General features: G+C 44.8%; 1 pseudogene; it reads right to left on the reverse strand.

The window, feature by feature from the left end:
• The window catches only part of LOC109928196, a 73,276-nt pseudogene that overhangs the window by 8,187 nt on the left and 40,684 nt on the right, over positions 1 to 24,405 (reverse strand).

A 24,405-nucleotide genomic window follows, 5' to 3' on the forward strand; every position in this document is an offset into this window, starting at 1 on the left:
TCCAATGAACAAGGTTCATCCCTGGATCTGATTAGCAGAAAAATAAAAATCACTGTCATTACTTGTGAACTTGCTGGTGTGTCTGTAAGTGAGAATCCTTTCCCACATTCTTTGCAGGTGTATAGCCTTTCCCCAATGGGGGCAAAGCTGGGTGTATGAGACAGTGAATCCTGTCCCAGACTTGAGAACTGTAATTCTGAAGAAGGGTCACCGGCATTGTCTCTGCTTTCGTTCCACAGGTGCTGCCAGACCCAGAGTTTCTCTAGCGATTTCTGTTTTTTTTTGTTAGAGAAAGCAACCTGCTACCTCGTCTGCACTGCTACAAATTTCTGGCTTCTCTGGGAGGATAGAAAAGGTGGGAGAGGCAGGGGTGAATAACAGAGGAGTTTTGTACATAGCTGTATGTATTAGCAACACTGTCGCTAGCTGATGAAATTAGGGTACAGGCGCAGAAACAGTACTGGAGTGTGAGGTCACTGCCAAGTGGCAGCTGGGTGTACAAAGATGGCATTACCCTCATGAAACCAAACCAGGGTTGAGAGTATCTCATAATAAGACGATTCTGTTTTAGTGAATACCTCTTTTACTGTCACACCCAAACCTCAGAAAGTCATAGGCCAATGATATTTCTTACCTGGTGAATCAGTGACTCTCGATGTGATGCTTCTGTTGAATTTCACGTCTACAGATCCTGCCCAATCACTATCCTGTTTAAAAAAAAAAAAAATCTCTTATCAGTCCAGCACAGAAATTCAGAACAGACAAGCATTTCCCTTGGTTTCAATTTGTTGTAAATGCTCCCCTTTCAATTCCACCGGCAGCAGAAGGCTGCACACGCGCCTTGCTGCGCCTTGCCCCCTACAAACATGGCAATCGCGCGTGCATCTCGTGCAACGTCGCCCCAAATAAAGATGGCGGCGACACTAGGTGTCGGTCACCGCGGGAGGCCTACAGCTGTTTTCCCGTTTGCTGCAAACGCGGGACGCGGAGTTTCTAATTCGGATCTGGAGGCCTGCAAAGAGAATTTATGAAACTTCTGGATCCATTGGCTCCATTATACTCACCCTCTCCGCTGTTACGCCCCCTTTGCCGTCTCGATCGCCTTTCGGGCCTCGGACAAACTTCAGTCAAGGCAACAGTGCGCCTGCGCACAGAAAACGGGCAACGCGTGATCATGTGACACACGCTCGTTCCGCCCTTCCCCACTCCGATTGGTTGGAGAACTAGCCCCCGCCTACCCTCTCGCTATTGGTCCGGAGGTGCTGTCAATCACCTGTACACTCCCACCACCACCGTGAGCTGGAGCTGGAGCAGAAACAAAGTTGCAGGAAAAGCTCAGCAGGTCTGGCAGCATCTGTGAAGGAAAAAAGTGTTAACGTTTCGGGTCCGGTGACCCTTCCTCAGAGCTGGAGCAGGCGCCGTGCTTTTGCTTTTGCTGCTAATCAGTTGTAGAGAGAAGGTTCAGTCTGAATTGGGGAAGGAATGTGTTCCAATTGCTCTCCTCCATGGTTCGCAGCTCCTAGACGTGGAATATCTTTACAGCTGGGTTTAGAGTCAGCGAGAACAACGAGGAATGCTGGAAACGGGATGCCAAATTAAAAATTGGGCTCAAACTCGGGATCTGTTCCTGACTGAAAGTGAATGGGCAGATTTTAGTTTCCAGTCTGATAATGACATTATGGTGTGAGGGTTTAATGCGTTCGAGTTATATCTCTCAATGTAAATCCCAATAAAACAACTTAGGTTTATATTGGAAACTTTAACGTAGTAAAGCCTCCCCCAAGTTGCTTCACAGATGATCAGAAGCTCGGTCGAAGAGGTCAGTTTTAACAAGTTTCCTAAAGAGAGAGGGTTTAGGCCTCGGCAACTGAAAGAACGGCTGCCAATGCTGGAGTGGTGTGAGTGAGGAATAGGAATTTGAAGCAGCGCAGGGAGTTCAGAGAACCGTCGGTCAGGAGGAGGTTCCAGACACTGTCAGTCATAGAGACAGTGGTTGCCTTATTAGAGTTTCAAATACCGTCTATTCAAGTTATCAACACGGCCAAGCAGGAGATGTCAGCTGCCTTGAAGAGGATGATAGATACTGCATCAATGAACTTAAATGTGCCACTGACCTCCATCAAACTTGTATGCAGCAGAGCTGGAGCAATGTTGTAACGCTGGTCTGGGAGAAGGATGAAAGAGACGGGAAGTGGAAACTCCATTCAAAGAACCCACACTTCTTACGTTTACCTCCAACCCTAGGCACTAGCCAACCCAGTTCCACCATGTGACAATACACTGCCTGCTCCCTTGCTAAATGAGCCTGTCCCTGTACAGATACAAGTGAAAAAGCTTTTACCCTCAGACACTCTGATACCCAGAAGATGATGATCAAAAGCATCTGAACAGCCTACCTCAGCCTCTTTTGAAACTGAAGGCAGCAGGTATAAGAGATAGGCAGGATCTGGACTAGAAATTGCCATTCACCAAGTAAGTGTACATTAAGGTTCAACAAAATACTAACAATTATCTTTATAAACAGCGACACACAAAATGTAAGGATTGGGACCACTTCTGTTCAAATCATAGAATCCCTACAGTGTGGAAGCAGTCCATTCAGCCCATCAAGTCCATGCCGACCCTCTGAAGAGGTTATACCCAGACCCACCCCCTACTCTATCCCTGTAACCCTGCGTTTGCCATGGCTAATACACCTAACCTACACATGTTTGGACTGTGGGAGAAAATTGAAATACCCACAGGAAACTCACACAGACATGGGGAGAATGTGTGGAGTTTGCACGGTCTCCCGAGGGTGGAATCAGGTCCGGTTCCCTGGTGCTGCAGAGGCAGCAGTTTTAACTAATGAGCCATTGTGCTACCCATTCTCACATTCCTTACATAGCGAGGCCAGATCAGCCTTTCACTGGCTTCATGCTATATCAGAGAAGTGTGAACATTTAACATTTATTGTGCAAAGTTAACATCTAACTTCATTAGAAATAAAACAAAGAACTCTGGATCCTGGAGATCTGAAATCAAAACAGAAATTGCTGCCAGTACACAGCAGGTCTGGCCGCATTTGTGGGAAGAAAGCAGAGTTAGCATTTCCGTTCCAGTGACTCTTCATCAGAATCTTCATTAGAAATTTGGCTTAATTGTATAGTAGAGTGGAAAACTTAGGAAGTAAGAGTTTCAGCCAAGCTCCAGAGATCCTGAGATCCTATGTTGAGTTTTAGAAAGCTGATGAAACCTGTTGAAACTCCTTGTTTCATTGATTGCAGAGTCATTAGTAAAATAAATGACAACAGGATGTTACAGCCTCAATAAGATAAACACAGAGCACTGATGAATGCACAGAAATGAGGTGAGCAATGATCTCATGAACTGGGAGAGGTTAATGGGAAAGAAATAAAGATAAAAGAGACATTTTCGAGAAAAGGCTGTGCAGCAGAGTAGAACCATAATCAGAAGATAAAGACCCAGAGAGAGGTAAAGGTTGAAATCCAAACATCTAGACTGTGAAAGCTGTGAGAAGTCCTTCCTATGTACTCTCATATACTTCTCAATAGGAGCTTCAGAAACTGTGTTAAACTGTAAGTCACCAACTGCCCGCATTTGTCTCTGTGGTTTGCTTAAAGTGGATAAACTTGTCCTGACTTTGTGTCAACAAAATTTATTCACAACCAATCTCCGCTGGCAAGTCTGTCCCTGCCTGAAAAGAGGGCAAATCTCTAAAATCAGACAAAGCTGAATGTTACAAACAACAACAGAAATTGGTGATGAAACTCAGCAAGTCTGGCAGCACCCACGGGGAGAAAGCAGAATTAACATTTCAAGTCTGGTAACTCTTCATCAGAACTGATAGAAGCTAGAGAATAGTATTGTTTATGCTAAAGATGAGTTTGGGGCAGGTGGAGGGAGAGATCATAGAATCCCCACAGCGCTCGGAGGTTAGCACTGCTGCCTCACAGCGCCAAGGACCCAGGTTCGATTCCACCTTCGGGCGACTGCCTGTGTGGAGGTTGCACATTCTCCCCGTGACTGCATGGGTTTCCGCCAGGTACTCCGGTTTCCTCCCGGATGTGCAGTCTAGGTGAATTGGCCATGCTAAATTGCCAATAGTGTTCAGGGACATGTAGGTTAGGTGTGTTAGCCATGGGAAATTGTAGGGTTACAAGGATAGGTAAGCAGTGTGGATCTAGACAGGTTGCTGTTCAGAAGGGTGGTGTGAATCCGATGGGCCGAATGGCTGGTTTCCACACTGTCGGGATTCTATGATTCTAGAAACAGGCCATTCAGCCCATTGAGTTCACACTACCACTCCAAACAACAAAGTACACAGACCCACCCTGCTTGCCTATCCCTGTAACCCTACATTTCCCATGGCCAATCCACCTGTTTTACCAGTAGTTTCTGACTCAGATCTCTGGCATCTGCTGTTCTTTGTTTTATTTCAACGCTGAATGCCCATCCAGGGTGGAAGACATTGGTTGGATGAGTCCTTGAGGGAATGTTCAGTGTTCAGGGAGGGGGGAGGGGAGCTTGATGCTGTGGATTTATCATCAAATATTCAGATTGTGTTAAATTTGTCTAAGACATTAGTTCAGTCTCAGTTGGAGTGCTGTGACTGTAGTGATTGTAACAAGATCAGCCAGCCTGACCTCATAGAATATGAGTTTCCTGACTGGGGCTGTTAATCTGGACCAATCAGGGAACCCCAGCTGACAGATATAAACAGGAGTGTTACAGGCTCTGTCCATTCTGAGAGCTGGCTCTGAGGAAGCTGGATTAGTGTTAAGTACTATGCACGTGTAAATTAAGGGTGACAGGGTACTGGCCTCCGTGGAGTTATTTCATTGGCGAAAAGAGGAAAAAAAATTCTCCTGAAGAAATTTGCTCGCAATAGTTTTCTTTGGATTGGGCTAAGCGCTTCTGGCATTGTGCCATTATTTGGGAAGCTTGACTTGGTCAATCCTGCTGTTGAAGACTGGTCCTAGTATGCAGAAAGAATGCATTATTTTTTCCAGGCAAGTGCCATTGGGGCAGATGAAAAGCAATGCGTAATTCTCCTGACAGCTTGTGGATCCACAGTCCTTTTGGTTATTAGGAGCCTATCTTTTCCTGAGGCACCAGATGCTAAACCGTTGACGAGTTGACAGATTTGGTTAAGGAATATTATGATCTTGAGCTTTGTCTAATTCTGAGATGCTTTCAGTTTTACTCAGCAGTTCAAGAAACAGGGGAATCTGTGTTGGCATTTTTGACAAGGTTAAGATGACTGGCAGAGGCATGTGACTTTGGTTTGCTTTGAAATGAGATGCTGAGAGAGACCGTTTGGTATATGGGATTAATGATGCAACCATGCGAAAGCACCTACTAGCTGAAGCCTAACAGGACTTCAAACAGGCATTACAACTGGCTTTGTCATTAGAAAATGTGGCAAATGGAGCATATGCGTTGCAGGGTATGCCAATGGAAGTGGACACCCTTATCAGGCTGACTGAGCCTGGAGGAACACCGCCCAAGTGAAGACAATTGCATAGCCTCATTCAGGACACAGCCTGATCAGAGGGACTCTAGGTCGGCCCACAGCCAAACCCCAAAACAAAGCTAAGTCTCGGCCAAACAATTGACACAAGATCCGGGCCAGCAAGCCACTGTAGTCACTGCTCCTATGTGGACTTGAGATAGCAAAAGAGACCCACCAGGCCCTAATTGAGTAAAGAGAACTCATAGGCCGGTCTCCAGGAGATTGCACACTCTGGAAAGTCCACCTTTATCTGGTTTCAAACAGTTAAGTTGCTTAGCAACATCCAAATCAGAACCAATCAAAATGGTCATCTGGTTCTAATGGATATTGGTGTGGTGAGCCAGGGGTCGCAGAACCAGTCTTTAACAAAATTCGATTTACACCCCAACCCTTAAGTTTGCGCAAGACCTCGGCTCGGCTAAGAGCCTATACTGAGGAAGTTCTACAGATTAGGGGTACAACTTTTTGCTTCTGGTCTCATCTGAGAAGCAGTTGGTTCAGTTACCACTGAATGTAGTAAAATTATTGGGTCCAAGCCTGAGGGGCGAAATTGGTTGAGAAAGGTTCACCTTGATTGGCTCAACATTTTTCAATTAGATAATAACTGCCTGAGTGAAGCCCTAATTAAATGTCCAGAAGATTTTCAGGAAAGTGTAGGGACTATCAGAGGAGCCAAGACCACCTTGTGTGTTGACCAGGAAACAACTCTACAATTCTGCAAGGCCCACCCAGTGCTATTTGCCTTCAGTGCAAAAATAGAGGCAGAAATCAGGAGACTGGAAGGCGAAGGAATCATCAAACCAGTATAGTTTGTGGGCTGGGCAGCACTGGCCATGCCGATTGTGAAGTCTGATGCGTTTGGTTCACCTTTGTGGAGATTTTAAACAACTGGTGAAACATTTCTTGCAGTTGGATAAAAACTCAATCCCTCACATAGAGGAAGTATATGCAAAGCTGGCATTGGGGGATGTAGGGGGGGGGAGGAGGGTGGGACACTGTCCTTCATGAAGCTGGACTTGAATCACGTGTAGCTGCTATTGCAGTTACATGAGGCATCCCCATCAGGGTTTGTACCAATATACGAGACTGCCATTTGGGGTATCATTGGCCTGTGCCATTTTCAGCGGATAATGGAGAACATTTTACAAGGTCTACCCAGGTCATCATTTATTTGGATGATATATTAATAATAGGAAAGACCGGTAAAGAGCACAGAGAGATAACATAGTGTGGAGCTGGAGGAACACAGCAGGCCAGGCAGCATCAGAAGAGCAGGAAAGCTGATGTTTCAGGTCGGGACCCTTCTTCAGAAATTCTTCTTCAGCCCATTTCTGAAGAAGGGTCCTGACCCGAAATGTCAGCTTTCCTGCTCCTCTGATGCTGCCCGGTCTGCTGTGTTCCTCCAGCTTCACACTATGTTATCTCTGACTCCAGCATCAGTAGTCCTTACTATCCCCAAGAACACATAGAGAACTTGGACATAATCCTTCGAAATTTCTCCAAGGCGGGTGTATGCCTTAGAAGGGAAAAACGTGTGTTCCAGGTTACTTGGGCTACAGAGTCATCAAGACTGGGTTACACCAGTTGGAATATAAAGTGAGGGTGATCAAAGATGCCCTGGCTGCTACGTCTGTAACAGAGCTTAGGTCTTCCCTTGGACTGGTGAATCATTGTGGAAAGTTCATATGTGACCTGACCTCCATGCTGGCACCCTTACATCAGCAATTCAAAAAGGTTCAGCCTTGGAAATGGTCTCATAGCCAAGACGTAGCCTTTAGGGAAGTGAAGAAGTAGGATCATTGTCCGAGGTGTTGGCACACTATGATCCCAAGCAAGATCTGGTGCTGACATACGATGCTTCCCTGAATGGAATCAGGGTGGGGTTGGCTCACAGGTGGCCAAATGGAGAGGGATGCCCAATAAGCATATGCCTTCCAGACTTTGGCTGATGCAGATCACAAGTATGCCCAGATGGAGAAAGAAGGTTCGGCAGCCATCTTTGGTGTGAGGAAGTTCTGCCAGTATCTTTACGGATGGAAATTTGTCAGAGTAATAGACTGCAAACCCCGGCTTGGTCTACTGAAAGGGCACAAGGCATTGCCGCCCATAGCTTCAGGTTGAAGGCACAGTGGGTTCTCATTCTAAGTGCGTACAATTACAAGTTGGAACACTGTCAAGTAGCAAATGTGGATACCTTGAGCTGCCTCCTGCTGGTACATAAGTCAGCAGAGGTGCTGCCGCTGGAAGAGTCCTTTCTGATTTTAAACTTCTTGGACACTGCTGATAATATCAAACTGTGGACTCAGAGAGATCTGGTCTTCGCAAAACTAAAACAGCAGGTGGTGTTGTGGGAAACAAAAGGGCTATCACAACCATAACTGTAACTTTTCTGGACCTGGCAAGACCAGATCACCGTAGAGGACGACATTTTATTATGGGGGCGGGGGGTGGGGAGTGGTAATTCTGAGTAAGAGGTCACTGCCAGATACTGGCTGAACTCCACCAGGGTCATCCAGAGGTGTCCAAACTGGAGATATGCCTGGTGGCCAGGATTGGATGCAGACAGAGCCGCAGTGCCCAGAGTGCCAACAAGGACAAATTAGTGCCCCATTTGTGGGAATGGCCAGGTAAACCCTGGGTTTGGGTATATGTTGACTATGCCACCCATTTATGAGCACAACATTCTTAGTCATTATGGGACACCCGTTCAAAGCGCTCGGACATGCATAGAGTTGATTCGTCAAACATGGGGACAACAATGGAACAGCTGTAAACATCTTTTGAAATATATGGACTCCTGGAAGTGTTAGTCACAGACAACACAGACCTAGTGATGGCTCATATGGGAGCTTGCAGATGGGGCAGTACGGTGATTGACACTGCTGCCTCACAGCACCAGGGAGCTGGGTTTGATTCTAGCCTCAGCCGACTGTCTATGTCAAGTTTGCACATTCTCCCCATGTCTGCGTGGGTTTCCTCCTACAGTCCAAAGGTGTGCAAGGTTAGATGGATTGGCCGTGGGTTACAGGTTGTGTGTGTGTGTGTGTGTGTTGGGGGGGGGGGGGGCGCGCGCCTGGGTGGTCACTCTTTAGAGGGTCAGTGTGGATTCCATAGGCCAAATGGCCTGCTCCCACACTATAACTATTCTATTCTATGGTGTTCCCATGTATCTGTTGCCCTAGTTCTTCTAGATTGTAGAAGTTGTGGATTTGGAAGACGCAAACCAGTGTTTTGGATGAATTGTAGATTTTGAAACTCTCTCTCCATGTTTTTAACGGCTTGTCTATAAGCAAATTGTGAGTTTACTACTTTACCTTGTTCTTAAGCAGAAGTGATGTATTTTCCCTCTTCCTCTGCTGTAACAACACTATTGTAAAGTTAAACTAGATGTAGGGTTTATTTGACACAGTCTTAGATGTATAGCGGGGCTTATTATTTACAACAAAGGCACATTCATAAACATGCAATGAGAAATACAAATCAAAAAGAATAAAAACATTTGTTAATTAGCAACAAGCTACGTGTGAAAACACGAGGAACAGCAGTTTATCAATGTTTGTGCTTTTATGATAGAGTCTAAAAGTGTAAAGCTGGAGTTAGCAGTCTGCAATTCCTTTGTGGGAGTGGTTAATTGGCTAGCCTGCAGTTCAGGAACCATAGTCAGTTTCTTCCCGTTAAAATTCCTTCATATGTCATCTGACAAACGTTGCTGAAGTGTAAATTTTATTTCACTTTTTTGGTGAAAGGAGTTGGTTACATGGTTCTGACTTGCAGGGAGCTCAAACACAGATCTCTGGTTGCTTTTTACGTGCAAAAGGCTTCACCTTTATTGCTTGGACTTAGAGATCTTGATATCAACCGCTGATGTTTAAAATAATGTTTATCGGCAGCAATTTCAAAATTGTAGGAGGCAGTAAAGTTCCGCATCTTGGGAGTCATGTGAGCATGTCTCTTCTCTTCAGAAGGATGGCTGCTGGTGGGAGGGGAACACTTTGAGACAAAGGCCTTCATTGCAAATAATAAAAAAGCATCTGTGGCACATCTCGTAGTTTAGTGGAGCCATTAAAATCTTCTTACTACGGAGGAGTGAGTTGCCGTTCTTTTGAGTTGATGGTTTCCTTTGTAGACAAGCTGTCTCTGTGACAATTTATAACAGTTTAACTTCCAATCCCATCAGGAGGTACTTGACTTCAAGTTCTGAAGAAATTTCTGGAAGGTTATTGTGAGGGCTTATCATGTGATTTTAGCAGCCAATATTGTTTTTAAAGCTCATTGAACAGCCCAACAATCACTAAATATTTATTTATGCATTAAAGTTGATTTCTAATCCAATTGTGACAACATGTATGCAGAAAAGGAACTGCACACACTGACCCCTAAAGAACTCTATGACAAACATTCCTCCAGCTTCTAAAACATCCAAGAAGCACTAATCTGTTTCCTGTCGCTCAGCTACTTCTGTCTACTCTTTGCTGATGCCTCTTTTATTGCACAAGCTCTGACTTTGTGCACAAGTCTGTTGTGTGGCAATGTATCAAATGCCCTTTAAGTCTATATACCATATCAACAGCTTAAGACTTTTGCCTTAAGTAATCAATAACTCTCCCGAATTATCCTGTAATTGTCCATACTGCTTTTAATAACATCCCAACTTATTGTTTCTAGAAGTTTCTGAACCAACAAAATGAACCTGACTGGGCTGTAGCTGCAAGGTTTATCTTTGCACAATTATTTTTACAACAAGGGCGTAACATTTACAATTCTTCAGTCCTCTGGCACCACACTTGAATGTGAGGAAGACTGAAAAATTATGACCATAGCCTGCACAATTTCAATTTTCACTTCCCTCTGCGTCCTTGATATATCTCATTCAGTCCTAGTGCCCTTTAAACTTAAGTACAGATTACCTACCCAATAGCTCCTACATATTAATAATGATGCAAAATTAAAAATAATAGTATCTGAATTAAATACACTGTCCAACGAATGTGGTTACTTGTGAACTTGCTGGTGTCTAAGCAGGTGGGATGAACAAGGAAATCCCTTCCCACACTTGGAGCAAGTGAATGGTCTCTCTCCAGTGTGAAGACGCTGGTGTGTCAGTAGGTAGGATGACCGAGTAAATCCCTTCCCACACATGGAGCAGGTGTATGGCCGCTCCCCAGTATGAACTCTCTGGTGTACAGTGAGGTTAGATGAGTGCTTGAAGCCAGTTCCACAGTGAGAGCACTTGAACGGAGTCTCCTCAGTATGAACACGCTGGTGCACCATCAGGGTGGATGACGCAGTGAATCCCTTCCCACATTCAGAGCAGGTGAATGGCCTCTCGCCAGAGTGGCCTCGCTGGTGTCTCAGCAGATGGGATAACTGAATGAATCCTTTCCCACACTCAGAGCAGCTGAATGGTCTCTCTCCAGTGTGAACTCGCTGGTGTCTTTGCAGCAGGGATAACTGAGTGAATCCCTTCCCGCATACAAAGCAAGTGAATGGCCTCTCCCCAGTGTGAACTCGCTGATGTGTTAGCAAATGGGATGACTGAGTGAATCCTTTTCCACACTCGGAACAAGTGAATGGCCTCTCTCCAGTGTGCACTCGTTGGTGTGTCAGCAGGTGGGATAACTGAGTGAATCCCTCCCCACAATCAGAGCAGGTGAATGGCCTCTCCCCAGTGTGAATGCGTCGATGTGTTTCAAGATTTGAAGGGGAGCTGAATCCTTTCCCACAGTCCCCACACTTCCATGGTTTCTCCTTGTTGTTCCTACATTTATGTTCCGACAGACCAAATAATTGGCGGAAGACTCGTCCACAGGCAGAACACCTATATGGTTTCTCCCCACTGTGAGTTGTGCTTTTTCTTTCCATTTTCAAAATCCAACGTTATTCTGGTGATGTTAAATTGAGCGACTCTGTCAGTTTCCTGACTGTAAATTCACCACTTCTCCTTACCTGTAAAATTAAGTAAAATAGAACAGAAGGGAATCAGAGAGAACCAACAGAAATATAATGGCAGATTGTGAAACTGAGCTGAAATGAACCTTGTAATTTGTAAAGCCGGCACTGATGGAAAAAAAAATGTACGAATAGTATTTGAAAATCCTCAGCCCACTTCCCTATCTGATCCAAGATCCCTCTGTAATTTTTGATAACCTTCTTCCTTATCAATGACACATCCTAATTTTGTATCATCCACAAAATTGCTAATCATGCCTTGTACATTCACATCCAGATCAGTTATGTCAATAACAAATAAAAAAGGTCCCAGCACGGGTCCCTGGAAAGCTACTGGATTGCAATAAAAATCCAACTAGTATCTTTCAGGTAAGGGAACATGTTACACGGTCTGAACCTACATAAGGCACCGACCTCAACAGAAGAGAGAGGAACACTCAAACCGGGAGTGGTGGCAGTTGCGCACGCGTCCTCGTCTCGGGTGCCCCCAATAAAGATGGTGGCCACTCCCTCGGGCCTGTTACTGGGAGGAAGCCTGGAGCCTTTGTCCGGTTCGGCGCACACGGGGTAGCAGGATGTTCTTATTCAGGAATTGAAGTTCACACAAAACGTTCGTGAAACTTCTGCATCCAACTGCCTGGTCTATCGCTCCCTCCACCGCGCCTCATTCTCACCGTTTTCGTACTGAAGGCAAAAAACATCCACCGACCGCCATTGGTAAATCCGCGCATGCTCCGTACACAGTCCGGGAATACGCCTGCGCACTGCTCTCCGGTTTGTGGATAGGGGACATTCACCGCGGGGAATGCTGGGCTTCAGTTCAGATTGGTCAAGGGAGCGCTGCTCAGACTGTGAAACAATAACAATAACAATAGCGTGCAGATAACAAGGTGTAGAGCTGGATGAACACAGCAGGCCAAGCAGCATCAGAGGAGCAGGAAGCTGACGTTTCGGGTCTGGACCCTTCCTCAGAATTTTCATCCAGCTCTACACCTTGTTATCTCAGATTCTCCAGCATCGGCAGTTCCTACTATCTCTAACAATAGCGTGCATTCGTATAACACCTTAAACATAGTAAAAAGTTCCTGCGACAGTTCACATCACCGTTAACATTCCCCACATTAAAATGGTCTCTCCTTGTGTCTCCAACTTGGTCTGACAGAGTTGCCCATTTTACATAAAATTAAAAAATGCCCCAACCTCAACTCATTCTCCAGTATATCGATGGTAGCATTGGTGCTGCTTCTCTCTCTCTCATCCGGAATTGGAAATGTTTATCAATTTCGCTTCCATTTTCCACCTCACTCTCACCTTCACCTGGTCCATCTCTGACTCATAGAATCCCTACAGTGTGGAAAGAGGCCATTCGCTCCATCGAGTCCACAGCAACCCTCCGAAAAGCATGCCACCCAAACCCAGATCCCCCAAACTATCCCCATAGCCCCACATTTACCATGTCTAACCCACTTAGCCTGCACATCACTGGACACTACAGACAATTTGCCATGTCCAATCCACCTAACCTGCACATCTTTGGACTGTGGGAGGAAACTGGAGCGCCCAGAGGAAACCCACGTAGACACAGGGAGAGCATGCAAACTCCAGACAGACAGTCACCCAGGGCTGGAATTGAACCTGGGCCCCTGATGCTGCGAGACAGCATTGCTAACCACTGCTCCTCCCCTTCCTCAACAACTTCTAGAGTTTTTTGAAGAGGTAACCAAGAGGATGGATGAGGGTAGGGCAGTGGATGTTGTCTATATAGACTTTAATAAAGCCTTTGACAAGGTCCTGCACGGCAGACTAGTCATGAAAGTTAGGTCGCATGGGATCCAGGGAGAGCTAGCTAATTGGATTCAAAATTGGCTCGATGGTAGGAAGCAGAAGGCGATAGTTGAAGGTTATTTCACAGACTGGAGGCCTATAACTTGCGGTGTGCCACAGGGACCTGTGCCGACCTTTTTTATTTGTTATTTACATAAATGATCTGGATGTGAATGTACAAGGCATGATTAGCAATTTTGTGGATGATACAAAATTAGGATGTGTCATTGATAAGGAAGAAGGTTATCAAAAATTACAGAGGGATCTTGATCAGATAGGGAAGTGGGCTGAGGATTTTCAAATACTATTCGTACAATTCGATATGTGTGAGGTGTTGCACTTTGGAAAGTCAAACCAAGGTAGGATGTATACAGTAAATGGTAAAGTCCTGAGGAGTGTAGTGGAACAGGAGGACCTGGGAGTACAAGTACATAGTTTGTTGAAAGCGGTGTCATAGGTGAACAGGGTGGTAAAGAAAGCATTGAGCATGCTAGCCTTCATCGGTTGAGGCATTGAGTATAAGAGTGGGGAGGTATGTTACAGCTGTATATGACGTTGATGAGGCCGCACTTGGAGTATTGTATACACTTTTTGTCACCTTGTTATAAGAAAGACATAGTTTAAAAAAAAGTGTGCAAATAAGATTTATGAGGATGTTGCCAGGACTAGTAGACCTGAGTTATAGGGAGAGGTTGGCCAGGACTTTATTCCTTGGAATGTAGGATATTGAGGGGTGACCTTATGAAATGGGATGACCTTATTGAGGTGTATAAAATCATGAGGGGCATAGATAAGATGGAGTCTTTTTCCCAGGGATGAGAAATTGAAAACTAGAGGGCATAGGTTTAAGGTGAGAGGGGAAAGATTTAAGAAGGACCTGAGGGGCAACTTCTTCATGCAGAGAGTAGTGCATATATGGAATGGGCTGCCAGAGAAAGTCGTTGAGGCAGGTACAATAGCCAACATTTAAAAAGCATTTGGATAGGTACATGGATGGGAAAGGTTTAGAGGGACATGGACCAAATGTGGGGAACTGGAACTAGCTGAGTGAGCACCATGGTCAGCATGGACCAGTTTGGGCTGAAGGGCCTGTTTCCATGCTGTATTGCTCTATGACTCTATCTTTGTTTCCATTTCTGGGTATCAGCTGGCCACTAATAGCCCCTACAAACCAACCGACTCCCACAATTACCTCACACCCTGCATCCTGTAAGAACTCTATTCCATTCTCACAGCTCCTCTGTCTCTGTTGCATCTGTCCTGATGCTGCCAACTTCGACAAGGGGGTGTCTGAAATGTCAACCTTTTTCCTCAAACGAGGATTCCCCAGCACCGTAGTTGACAGAGCCCTCAGCTGGGTCCAATAAATCTCCTGCGTTTCAGTGCTCACCCTCTCTTGTCCCTCCCACAACAGCGATATGGTCCCCGTTAGCCTCACCTAGCATCCCACCAGCATCCACATGCAAAGGCTCATCAGCCTCCAGTTCTGCCACTTCTAGCAGGATGCCATCACCAGACACATATTCCCCTCCGCTCCCTTGTCAGCCTTCCACAAGGACCGTTCCCTCCAGGACATCTTGGTCCATTCCTCCGTTACTTCCGATCCCCCTACCCATCCCAACAGCCCCACTGCACTTTACCCTGCAACCACAGAAGCTGTAACATCTGCCCGTTTACTTCCTCCCTCCTCACTATCAAAGGGGTCAATACGCGCCTTCCAGGTGAAGCAGCGCTTAACCTGCACTTCACTCAATCTAGTCTACTGCATTCGCTGCTCACAATGTGGTCTCCTTTACATCGGGGAAATGAAGCCCAGCCTGAGTGACAGCTTTGTGGAACACCTACGTTCTGTCTGCAGAAAAGACCCTGAGCCTCCAGTTGCCTGCACCTTCAACACTCTACCTTGTCCCCTGGCCAATTCCTCTGTCTCACACTTGCTGCAGTACTCCAGCGAAGCTCAGCACAAGCAGGAAGAACAACACCTCATTTTCTACTTGGGAACTCTACAGGCTTCTGGACTATATATCGAGTTCAACAATTTTAGGGCTTGAGGCACCTTAGCCCATGTCCTCACCCCAACCTCCACACACCAGGTCTTGTTAACACATGGTCTGCTATTACACGCTATCCATTGTTAGCCGCTAATAGTCCCCATTAACGACCATTCATTCTCCTGGCTTAACCTTTATCCACTCCATTGTCTGTCTAACTGTTCTCTCTCTTTGGCCTCTATCTCCACCTATTATTTACTCCTTACCCCTCCCCCACCCTATCTTTTACATAAAAAATAACTTTCTCCTATCTACCATCAATTCTGAAGAAGGGTCACTGGACCTGAAACGTTAAATCTGATTTCTCTCCATAGACACTGCCAGACCTGCTTAGATTTTCCAACAATTTCTGTTTTTGTTCCTGATTTCTAACATCTGCAGTTCTGTCAGTTTTTTTTTTAATTAAAAATGTGGAATACATTCATTTTACCAACGGAACTTGGAGTGTGTTCAATGCTTCATTACACTGCATGATTCCCTACTGATATCCCTGCTCAGTATGACTTGTGCCTTCATAGATCAACTCTGAATATAACAGAAAGGACATTTTCTGTGGAGTTTGTGGTTGTTACATGACACCCATTTATCTTAGACAAATATCTTGAAGCTGATTGTCTCCCAGATTTGTTCCAATAATTTTAATAACCAGTGTTCTTTGTTTCCTGTTTTAGTTTCCACTAATTTTGCATTCACCAATCCCATTATTATTTTCTCCTTTCATTTTAGCTCATTATTTAATTTGCTTTTTCATAGTCTGTTTCTCATCTGCAATCATTTAGATGTTATGGTCAAAGCTGGTACCAATGTAGTGTCATGGAATCCCTACAGTGTGGAAACAGGCCCTTCAGCCCAAGTCCACATTGGCCCTCTGAGCATCCCACCCAGACACATCCCCCTACCCTTTCCCTGTAACCCACCTAATCTGCACATCCCTGAACACAATGGGCAATTTCAGCATGGCCAATCCACCTAGCCTGCACATCTTTGGACTGTGGGAGGAAACCAGAGCACCTGGAGGAAACCCACGCAGACAAGGGGAGAATGTGCAAACTCCACACAGACAGTCACCCGAGGCTGGAATCTAACCCAGGTCCCTGGTGCTGTGCGGCAGCAGTGCTAACTACTGAGCCACCATGTTGCCCCTGTCAAGATTGGTCAAGGAGCATGATATTAGCACTGTTTTTGGTGCTGGGTGTGGATTATTGAGCTAGATCCATACAAGAGGCTTTCCTTGTAAAAGAGTGCCATCTGAAATGATGAACATTGTATTCCGTTGATACAAGGAAGTTTTTTTGTCTGAGACCAGGCAGGCCCACAACTGTCCCACAGTTCAGGTCTGGCCAATGAGCATGGGTAACAAAGCCTCTTGCAGAAATATTTGTATCTTCAACAGCCACAGATGAGGTGCCAGAAGACTGGAGAGTGGCTAATGTTGTGCCACTATTTAAGAAAGACTGCAAGGAAAAGCCAGGAAACTATAGACCATTGAGTCTGATGTCAGTGGTGGGTAAGTTGTTGGAGGGGATTCTGAGGGACAGGATCTAAATGCATTTGGAAAGGCCAGACTGATTAGAGTTAGTCAACATGGCTTTGTGCATGGGAAATCATGTCTCACAAAATTGATTGAGTTTTTTTTTGAAGAGGTGACCAACAAGATCGATGAAGACAGAGGTGTAGATGTTGTCTGCATGGACTTTAGCAAGGCCTTCAACAAGATTCCACGTGGTAAATTGGTTAGTAAGGTTAGATCACTTGGGATCCAGGAAGAGCAAGCTAATTGGATACAAAATTAGCTTGATGGTAGGAGACAGAGTGTGGCGGTAAAGAATTGTTTTTTGGACTGGAGACCTGTGATCAGTGGTGTACCACAAGGTTTGATGCTGATCCACTGTTGTTTGTCATTTATATAAATGATTTGGATGACAATATAAGAAGCATGTTAGTAAGTTTGCAGATGACACCAAAATTGGTGGTACAGTGGACAGTGAAGAAAGTTATCTTAGAGTACAATGAGATTTTGATCAGTTTGGCCAATGGGCTGAGGAGTGGCAGCTGGAGTTTAATTTAGATAAATGTGAGGTGTTGCATTTTGGAAAGACAAACCAGTGCTTAACTTATACAGTTAGTGGTGGGGACCTGAGGAGTGTTGTCAAACAGAGAGATTTTGGGGTGCAGGTACATAGTTCCTTGAAAGTGGCATCACAGGTAGACAGGGTGGGGAAGAAGGCATTTGGTATGCTTGCCTTCATTGGTCAGAACATTGAGTACAGGAGTTGGGATGTCATCTTGCAGCTGTACAACACATTGCTGAGGCCACTTCGGAGTATTGCATATAATTCTGGTCGCCCTGCTTTCGGAAGGATGTCATTAAGTTGGAAAGGGTGCAGAAAAGATATTACCAAGACTGGATTGTTTGAGTTATAAGCAGAGGCTGGCTAGGCTGGGATTTCTTTTCCTGAGGCTGAGCGGTGACCTTCTAGATATTTATAAAATCGTGAGGGACATAGATAAGGTGAATTGCCAAGGTATTTTCCCCAGGGTAGGAGAGTCCAAAACTAGAGGGCATAGGTTTAAGGTGAGGGGGTAACATTTAAAAGAGACCTGGGGGGCAACTTTTTCACACAGAAGGTGGCGCGTATAAGGATCAAACTGCCAGAGGAAGTGGTAGAGGCGAGTACAATTACAATATTTAAAAGACAGTTGGTAAGGTTTAGAGGGATAAGCACCAAACACAGGCAAATGGGACCATTTCAGTTTAGGAAGCCTGGTTGGCATGGACTGGTTTGACCAAAGGGTCTATTTCCATGCTTTATGACACTACGACCCTATTCTGTCTGTTCCTCATCTCCTCAGTACAGCTTCTGACCTCTCTTTACTCTGTAGTTCTCCACACAACTTTGCTGTTTCCCTCAAGCCATTGGTACTGTGTCAGTTGATTACACACAGCTTCACACTTATGTGCAGGAATTCCCGTCCAGAGTGTACAGTAGCAGACAGTCACTTAAAATACATCAAGGGGGTAATCACTTATGGTGGAAACATGGAAGCCGCAGGAGTTAGGAGGTGGGTGCCCACAGGAGCTGCCAACATTAATTAGAGGGTGGTGAGGCAGAAGAGTGCTAGTATGAAAGTGGATTCATAGAATCCCTACACAGTGGAAACAGGCCACTTGGCCCAACATGTCCACATCAACCCTCCGAATAGCATCCCACACAGACCCATCCCCACACCCCCACCCAATCCCCATAACCCCCCTACATTTCCCATGGCTAATCCACCTAATTTACACATCCCTGAACACTGTGGGCAATTTTAGCATGGCCAGTCCACCTAACCTGCACATCTTTGGACTGTGGGAGCACCTGGAGGAAACCCATGCAGAGACGGGGAGAATGTGCAAACTCCACACAGAGGCAGCAGTGCTAACCACTGAGCCACTAGATGGAAGAGAAAGAAATGTAGTTATTCTCTCCCCTTTTCATAGTGTTTCCCCTTGATTAGGAAACAACTGCACATTCAGACTGTTTTGAAACACCAGCACATGATACAGCGGGAGAACACAAATGTAATCTTGAGAATGGTGATTCCTCCAGGGTTCAATAAGCTGCGGCCCCCACCTCTGTTGTTTATTCCCTGTCAGCATTCTGAAGGGACCGTTCACTGCACAGGATGGCACAGTGGCTCAGTGGAGTGCACTGCTTCCTCACAGCGCCCTTGGGTGATTGTCTTGTGTGGAGTTTACATGGTCTCCCCATGACTGTATGGGTCCCCTCTGGGTGTTCTGGTTTTCTCCCACAGTCCAAGAATGTGCAGGTTAGGTGGATTGGCCATCCTAAACCGCCCATAGCGTGGATTAGGTGGATTTGCCATGGGAAATGTGCAGTTACGGGGATAAGGAGGTGGGTCTGGGTGGGATGCTTGTTGGAGGGTTGATATGGACTTGATGGGCTGAATGGCCTGCTTCCATGATGCAGGGATTCTATGACATCTTGGTCTATTCCTCAATCACCCCAATATCTCATTTCCCTCTGACTGCACATTCCCGTGCGATCATAGGATGAGTATGATTGGCCTTTTGACATTTCCCTTCTCATTGTCGAAGGGCATAAACACTCCTTCCAGGTGAAGCAGCGATTTTCTTGTACCTCTTTCTATCGAATTCATATTGAGAAGGCCAAACACAGACTGGGTGACTGCTTGGAGAACAATTCCACTCAGTTAACAAGCACAGCCTCAACCCCTATCTCTCTGTCCACAGACACTGTCCGACCTGCTGTACTTTTCCAGTATTTCCTGTTATTATTTCAGAATTCCACCATCTTGCAATGTTTCACATTTTCACATTTATTCCACAGATGTCATGCACGAAGATACAGGAAAGGCCAACAAGTGACTGATCTGACACTGTGATTTACTGGTACAGTCTGACACCATTTAAGGTCTCATTCAGCAGATCTGATTCCAGATCTCGGGCTGGTCACAAGGGAAGAAGGTGGCACTTGCTGGATGGACTGTAAGATGGTGAAAGTTCTGTGAAGGCAGTAGCAGTAGCAATGAAAATGAAACAATTGAGCGAGGTCGTATGAGTAAAACTCAGGAATAAGTAAGGTGCAATCACTCTGATGGGGTTATACTTCTGGGCTTGTTGTGGGTAAATTGCCACAAACTACCTTTAATTCGGCTACTAGTTAAGGACACTCACAGACAATCAAACACTGAAACAATTATTTAAACCTTACTGCAATGTCGACCAAAATGGGACCGTTCAAGTAAGCAAGTTAAGCCTCATCGCCCAATTTGGCTATTGCCTGATTAATGGTGGAATTTAGTGATGGTTCCAACTAACAATATCTGTCTCTGGATGTCTATGGTGTTGTTCTCTGGAGTTGTGCCCCATGGAATCCTAGAGCTGAACTCTTATACAATTTCCCATCCTTCAGGTTTGTGGTATGGCATTAATCATGATCCTTTAGATTCTTCCATCCACAACATTGACGTCTCCTCTGGATCCATCAAGTCTAACAGCTTAGCTTCTTATCAGAAGTAGCTTCCTTGTTTCATTAGGCATTGGCCTGTTTGTTTGAAGACACTGCTTTCTTTGTGTTAACTTTTTAAATTCTTTTTCAGGGCAATCATTTGTCCTTGTGGCATAAGACAGCCAGTTATCAAGCAGCTGTTAAAACATTTTTGCTCATGTAGCTTTGACTCTATTTCTCCCCAGGTCTGGCTAATTGCTTTCAATTCCTGTTTACCAGTTTGTCTTTGTCTCTTAACAGCTTATTCCGAGACAGTTATTGCTGCTTCTTTCAATCTATGAGCAATTATCTGAAGTTTACACTATCACAGGCCTCCCATGAGCCATTGGGAGATAGAGGAACAGAAATGTAGACGGATCATGGAAAGATGTAAAAACAACAGGTTTATTACAGTAAATTTGACTTCCACAGTATTGATTGCACCTCCCTTAGTGCAGGGCCTTAGCTGAGGCAGAATTTGTAAAGTGCATTCAGGAGGACTTCTTGAAACAATATATAGATTGTCCAACAAGAGAAGGGGCCATACTCAACCTTGTATTGGGGAATAAGCCTGGCCAAGTAACTGAAGTTTCACTGGGGGAGTATTTTGGGAACAGTGATCATAATTGTGTAAGTTTTAAAATTGTTAAGGATAAGAATAAGTCTGGGTCCTCAGGTGAATGTGCTAAATTGGGGGAAGGCAAATTACAAGAGTACTAGGCAGGAACTGGAGAAACTAAATTGGGGGTTTGCAGCTATTTGAGGGTAAATCCACATCTGACATGTGGAAGTCTTTTACAGGGCAGTTGGTCAGAGTTCAGGACCAGCATGTTCCTGTGAGAATGAAAGATAAGGATGGCAAGATTCGGGAACCATGGATGACAACAGATATTGAAGGTTTAGTCAAAACTAGACAATTCAAAACTACATAAGGTTTAGGAAACTGAAATCACACAAGGGCCTTGAGAAATATAAAGGAAACAGAAAAGAACTTAAGGCTAAGGAATTAGGAGGGCGAAAAGGGGCCAGGAAACATCCTTGATAAGTAGGATTAATAAAAATCCCAAAGCATTTTATACATAAAATACAAGTAACAGGGGTAGGTAGGGAAGGGATACATCCATGCAAGAACAAAGGAGGGAATTTATGCGTGGACCCAGAGAAAGTGGGTGAGGCCCTTAATGAGTACTTTGTATCAGTATTCACCAAGGAGAAAGATATGGATGATGGCAAGATTAGGGAGGAGCATGTTAGGGATATTGTAGGCCGTGTCAATATTAGGAAGAAGGAAGTGTTGGGTGTCTGGAAAAAACACTAAAGTAGATAAGTTCCCAGGGATGGGATCTACCCAGGATACTGAGGGTGCCAAAGGAAGAGATTTCTGGGGCCTTGACAGAGATCTTTGTATCGTATTTAGCCACAGACAATGTCCCAGAAGATGGGAGAATAGACAAAGATGTTCCTTTGTTTAAGAAGGGCAACAGGGATAATTCTGGCAACTATCAGCCGGTGAACCTTACATCAGATGTAGGGAAATTACTGGAGAAGATTCTTAAGACTTAGGATTTACTCGCATTCGGAAAATAATGCACTTATTAGGAATAGTCAGCATGGCTTTGTTCGGGGAGGTCTTGTCTCACAAATTTAATCAAATTTGAGGAAGCGACGAAGATGATTGATGAGGATTTGAGGAGTTTTTTTTATTCATTCATTCATTCATTCACAGGATGAGGGCATTACTGGATAGGACAGCATTTATTACTCATCCCTAATTGCCCAGAGGGCAGCTAAGTGTCAACCACATTGCTGTGGGTCTGGAATCACATGTAGGCCAGACCAGGTAAGGATGGCAGCTTCCTTCCCTGAAGGACATTAGTGAACCAGATGGGTTTTTCCCAACAATTGTCAATAGATCCATAGTCAACATTAGACTCTTAAATCCAGTTATTTTTTATTGAATTCAAATTCCACCATCTGCCATGGTGCGATTCAAACCCAGGTCCCCAGAACATTATCTGGGTGTCTGGATTAACAGTCCAGCGATAATACCACTAGGCCATCGCCTCCCCATTTTTAGGAAAGTGACGAAGATGATTGATGAGGGTAGGGCAGTGGATGTTGTCTGCGTGGATTTTACTAAAGCATTTGACAAGGTCCCTCATGGTAGGCTGGTCCAAGAGATTAAGTCACATGGGATGCATGGTGAATTGCTAAGTCGGATGCAAAATTACCTTGTTCATAGAGACACAGGGTAGTGAGGTGACGAAACGTCTGAACGAAAACAAGCCAGCTTGGCAAGCAAGTCAACAACCTCACCCACATCCCGAGCTAAAAATATTTGCTAAAACTTTAGACATGGGGTAGTTGCTGAGGGGTGTTTTTCTGACTGGAGGTCTGTGACCAATGGTGTTTCACGAAGATCAGTGCTTGGATCTGTTGCTTGTAATATATGTAAATGATTAATAAGTTTGCAGACCACATGAAAGTTGGTGGAGTTGCAGATAATGAGGAAGGTTGTCAAAGGATACAGCAAAATATAGATCAGTTAGAAAGTTGGGCAGAAAAATAGCAGATGGAGTTTAAACTGAATATGTTTGAAGTGATGCATTTTCGGAGGTCAAATTTAATAGGAAAGCTTACAGTAATGGCAGGACCCTTAGGAGCATTGACATACAAAGGAATCTTGGGGTGCATGTTCATAGCTCCCTGAAAGTGACAACACAAGTGGTTAAAGTAGTTAAGAAAGTGTACAGCATGCTCATCTGCATCAGTCAGTACATTGGGTCTAAAAGTTGGCAAGTCATGTTGTAGTTGTATAAAATTTTAGTTAGGCTACATTTGGAGTATTGTGGGCAGTCGCCACATGATAGCAATGATGTGGAGGCTTTGGAGAGGGTGTAAAAGAGGTTTACCAGGCTGTTGTCTGGATTGGAGCGTATTAGCTATAACGAGAAGTTAGACAAACCTGTATGTTTTTGCTGGAGTGTCAGAGGCTGATGGGGGTGGGGGGAGGGGGTCCTGTTGGAATTATATAACATTATGACAGGCATGGTCAGGGTGGATAGTCGAAGTCTTTTTCTCTGGGTGGAAATGTCAAATATTAGGTGGCATAGGTTTAAGGTGAGAGGGAAAAAGTTTAAAGGAGATATGCGAGGTCAGGTTTTTACACAGAGGGTGGTAGGTGCCTGGAAAGATCTGCCAGGGGAGGTAGAGGAATCAGATAAGAGCCATTTGAACAGATACATGACTGGCAAGGAATAGAGAGATATAGGCCATATGCAGGCAGATGGAATTAGTTTTAGAATGGGATCACGGTTAGCACAGACATGTTGGGCTGAAGGGCCTGTTCTTGTACTGTTCTGTATTCTACAAATTATTTCTTTCTGATTACATAAGACCCAATCTAGGATAACCTGTTCTCCAATTGTTTCCTCAACCGATTGGTCTGGAAAACCATCCCATATACTCTCTAAGAATTCCTCCTCAGGGCTGAATTAGATTCAATCAATCACTATGGAAATTAAGTTAACCCATAACTTCAGATTTACTGCATACAACTCTGATTTCCTGGGTAATGCCATTCCCAACACCACCACTACTGTTTGGTGGTCTATATGGCACCCCCACTAATATTTATTGTCCCCGGCATTTCTGAATTTCACCCACACGGATTAACTTTGTCTGAGGTAATCTCTTTCCTCAATGCTGTGTTTATGTCCTCTTCAAGCAGTAATGCTTTTCCTTTTTGTTTGTGCTGCTTAAATACTGTGTAGCCCTCGATGTTCAGTTCCTGTCCCTGGTCACCCTGCAGGCATGTCTCCCTAATCCCAGACATACCATATTCGTTTACATCTATTCGCATGATTAACTTATTCACTTTAGTTCAAAGGGTCTGCAAGTTCAAAGCCTTAAGGCTTGCATTTTAATGTTCTTTGTTCCACTCCCACTATTATTTTTGTGGCCGTGTTTGATTCTGGCCTTTGTTTCTGCTACCGATCACTTCTATTACCCTGTCACTATACATTAAACTAATGTGGCGGGGGATGGGAAC

The sequence above is a fragment of the Rhincodon typus genome, chromosome 42, assembly GCF_021869965.1.
Source record: "Rhincodon typus isolate 14 chromosome 42, sRhiTyp1.1, whole genome shotgun sequence".
Classification (NCBI taxonomy): domain Eukaryota; kingdom Metazoa; phylum Chordata; class Chondrichthyes; order Orectolobiformes; family Rhincodontidae; genus Rhincodon; species Rhincodon typus.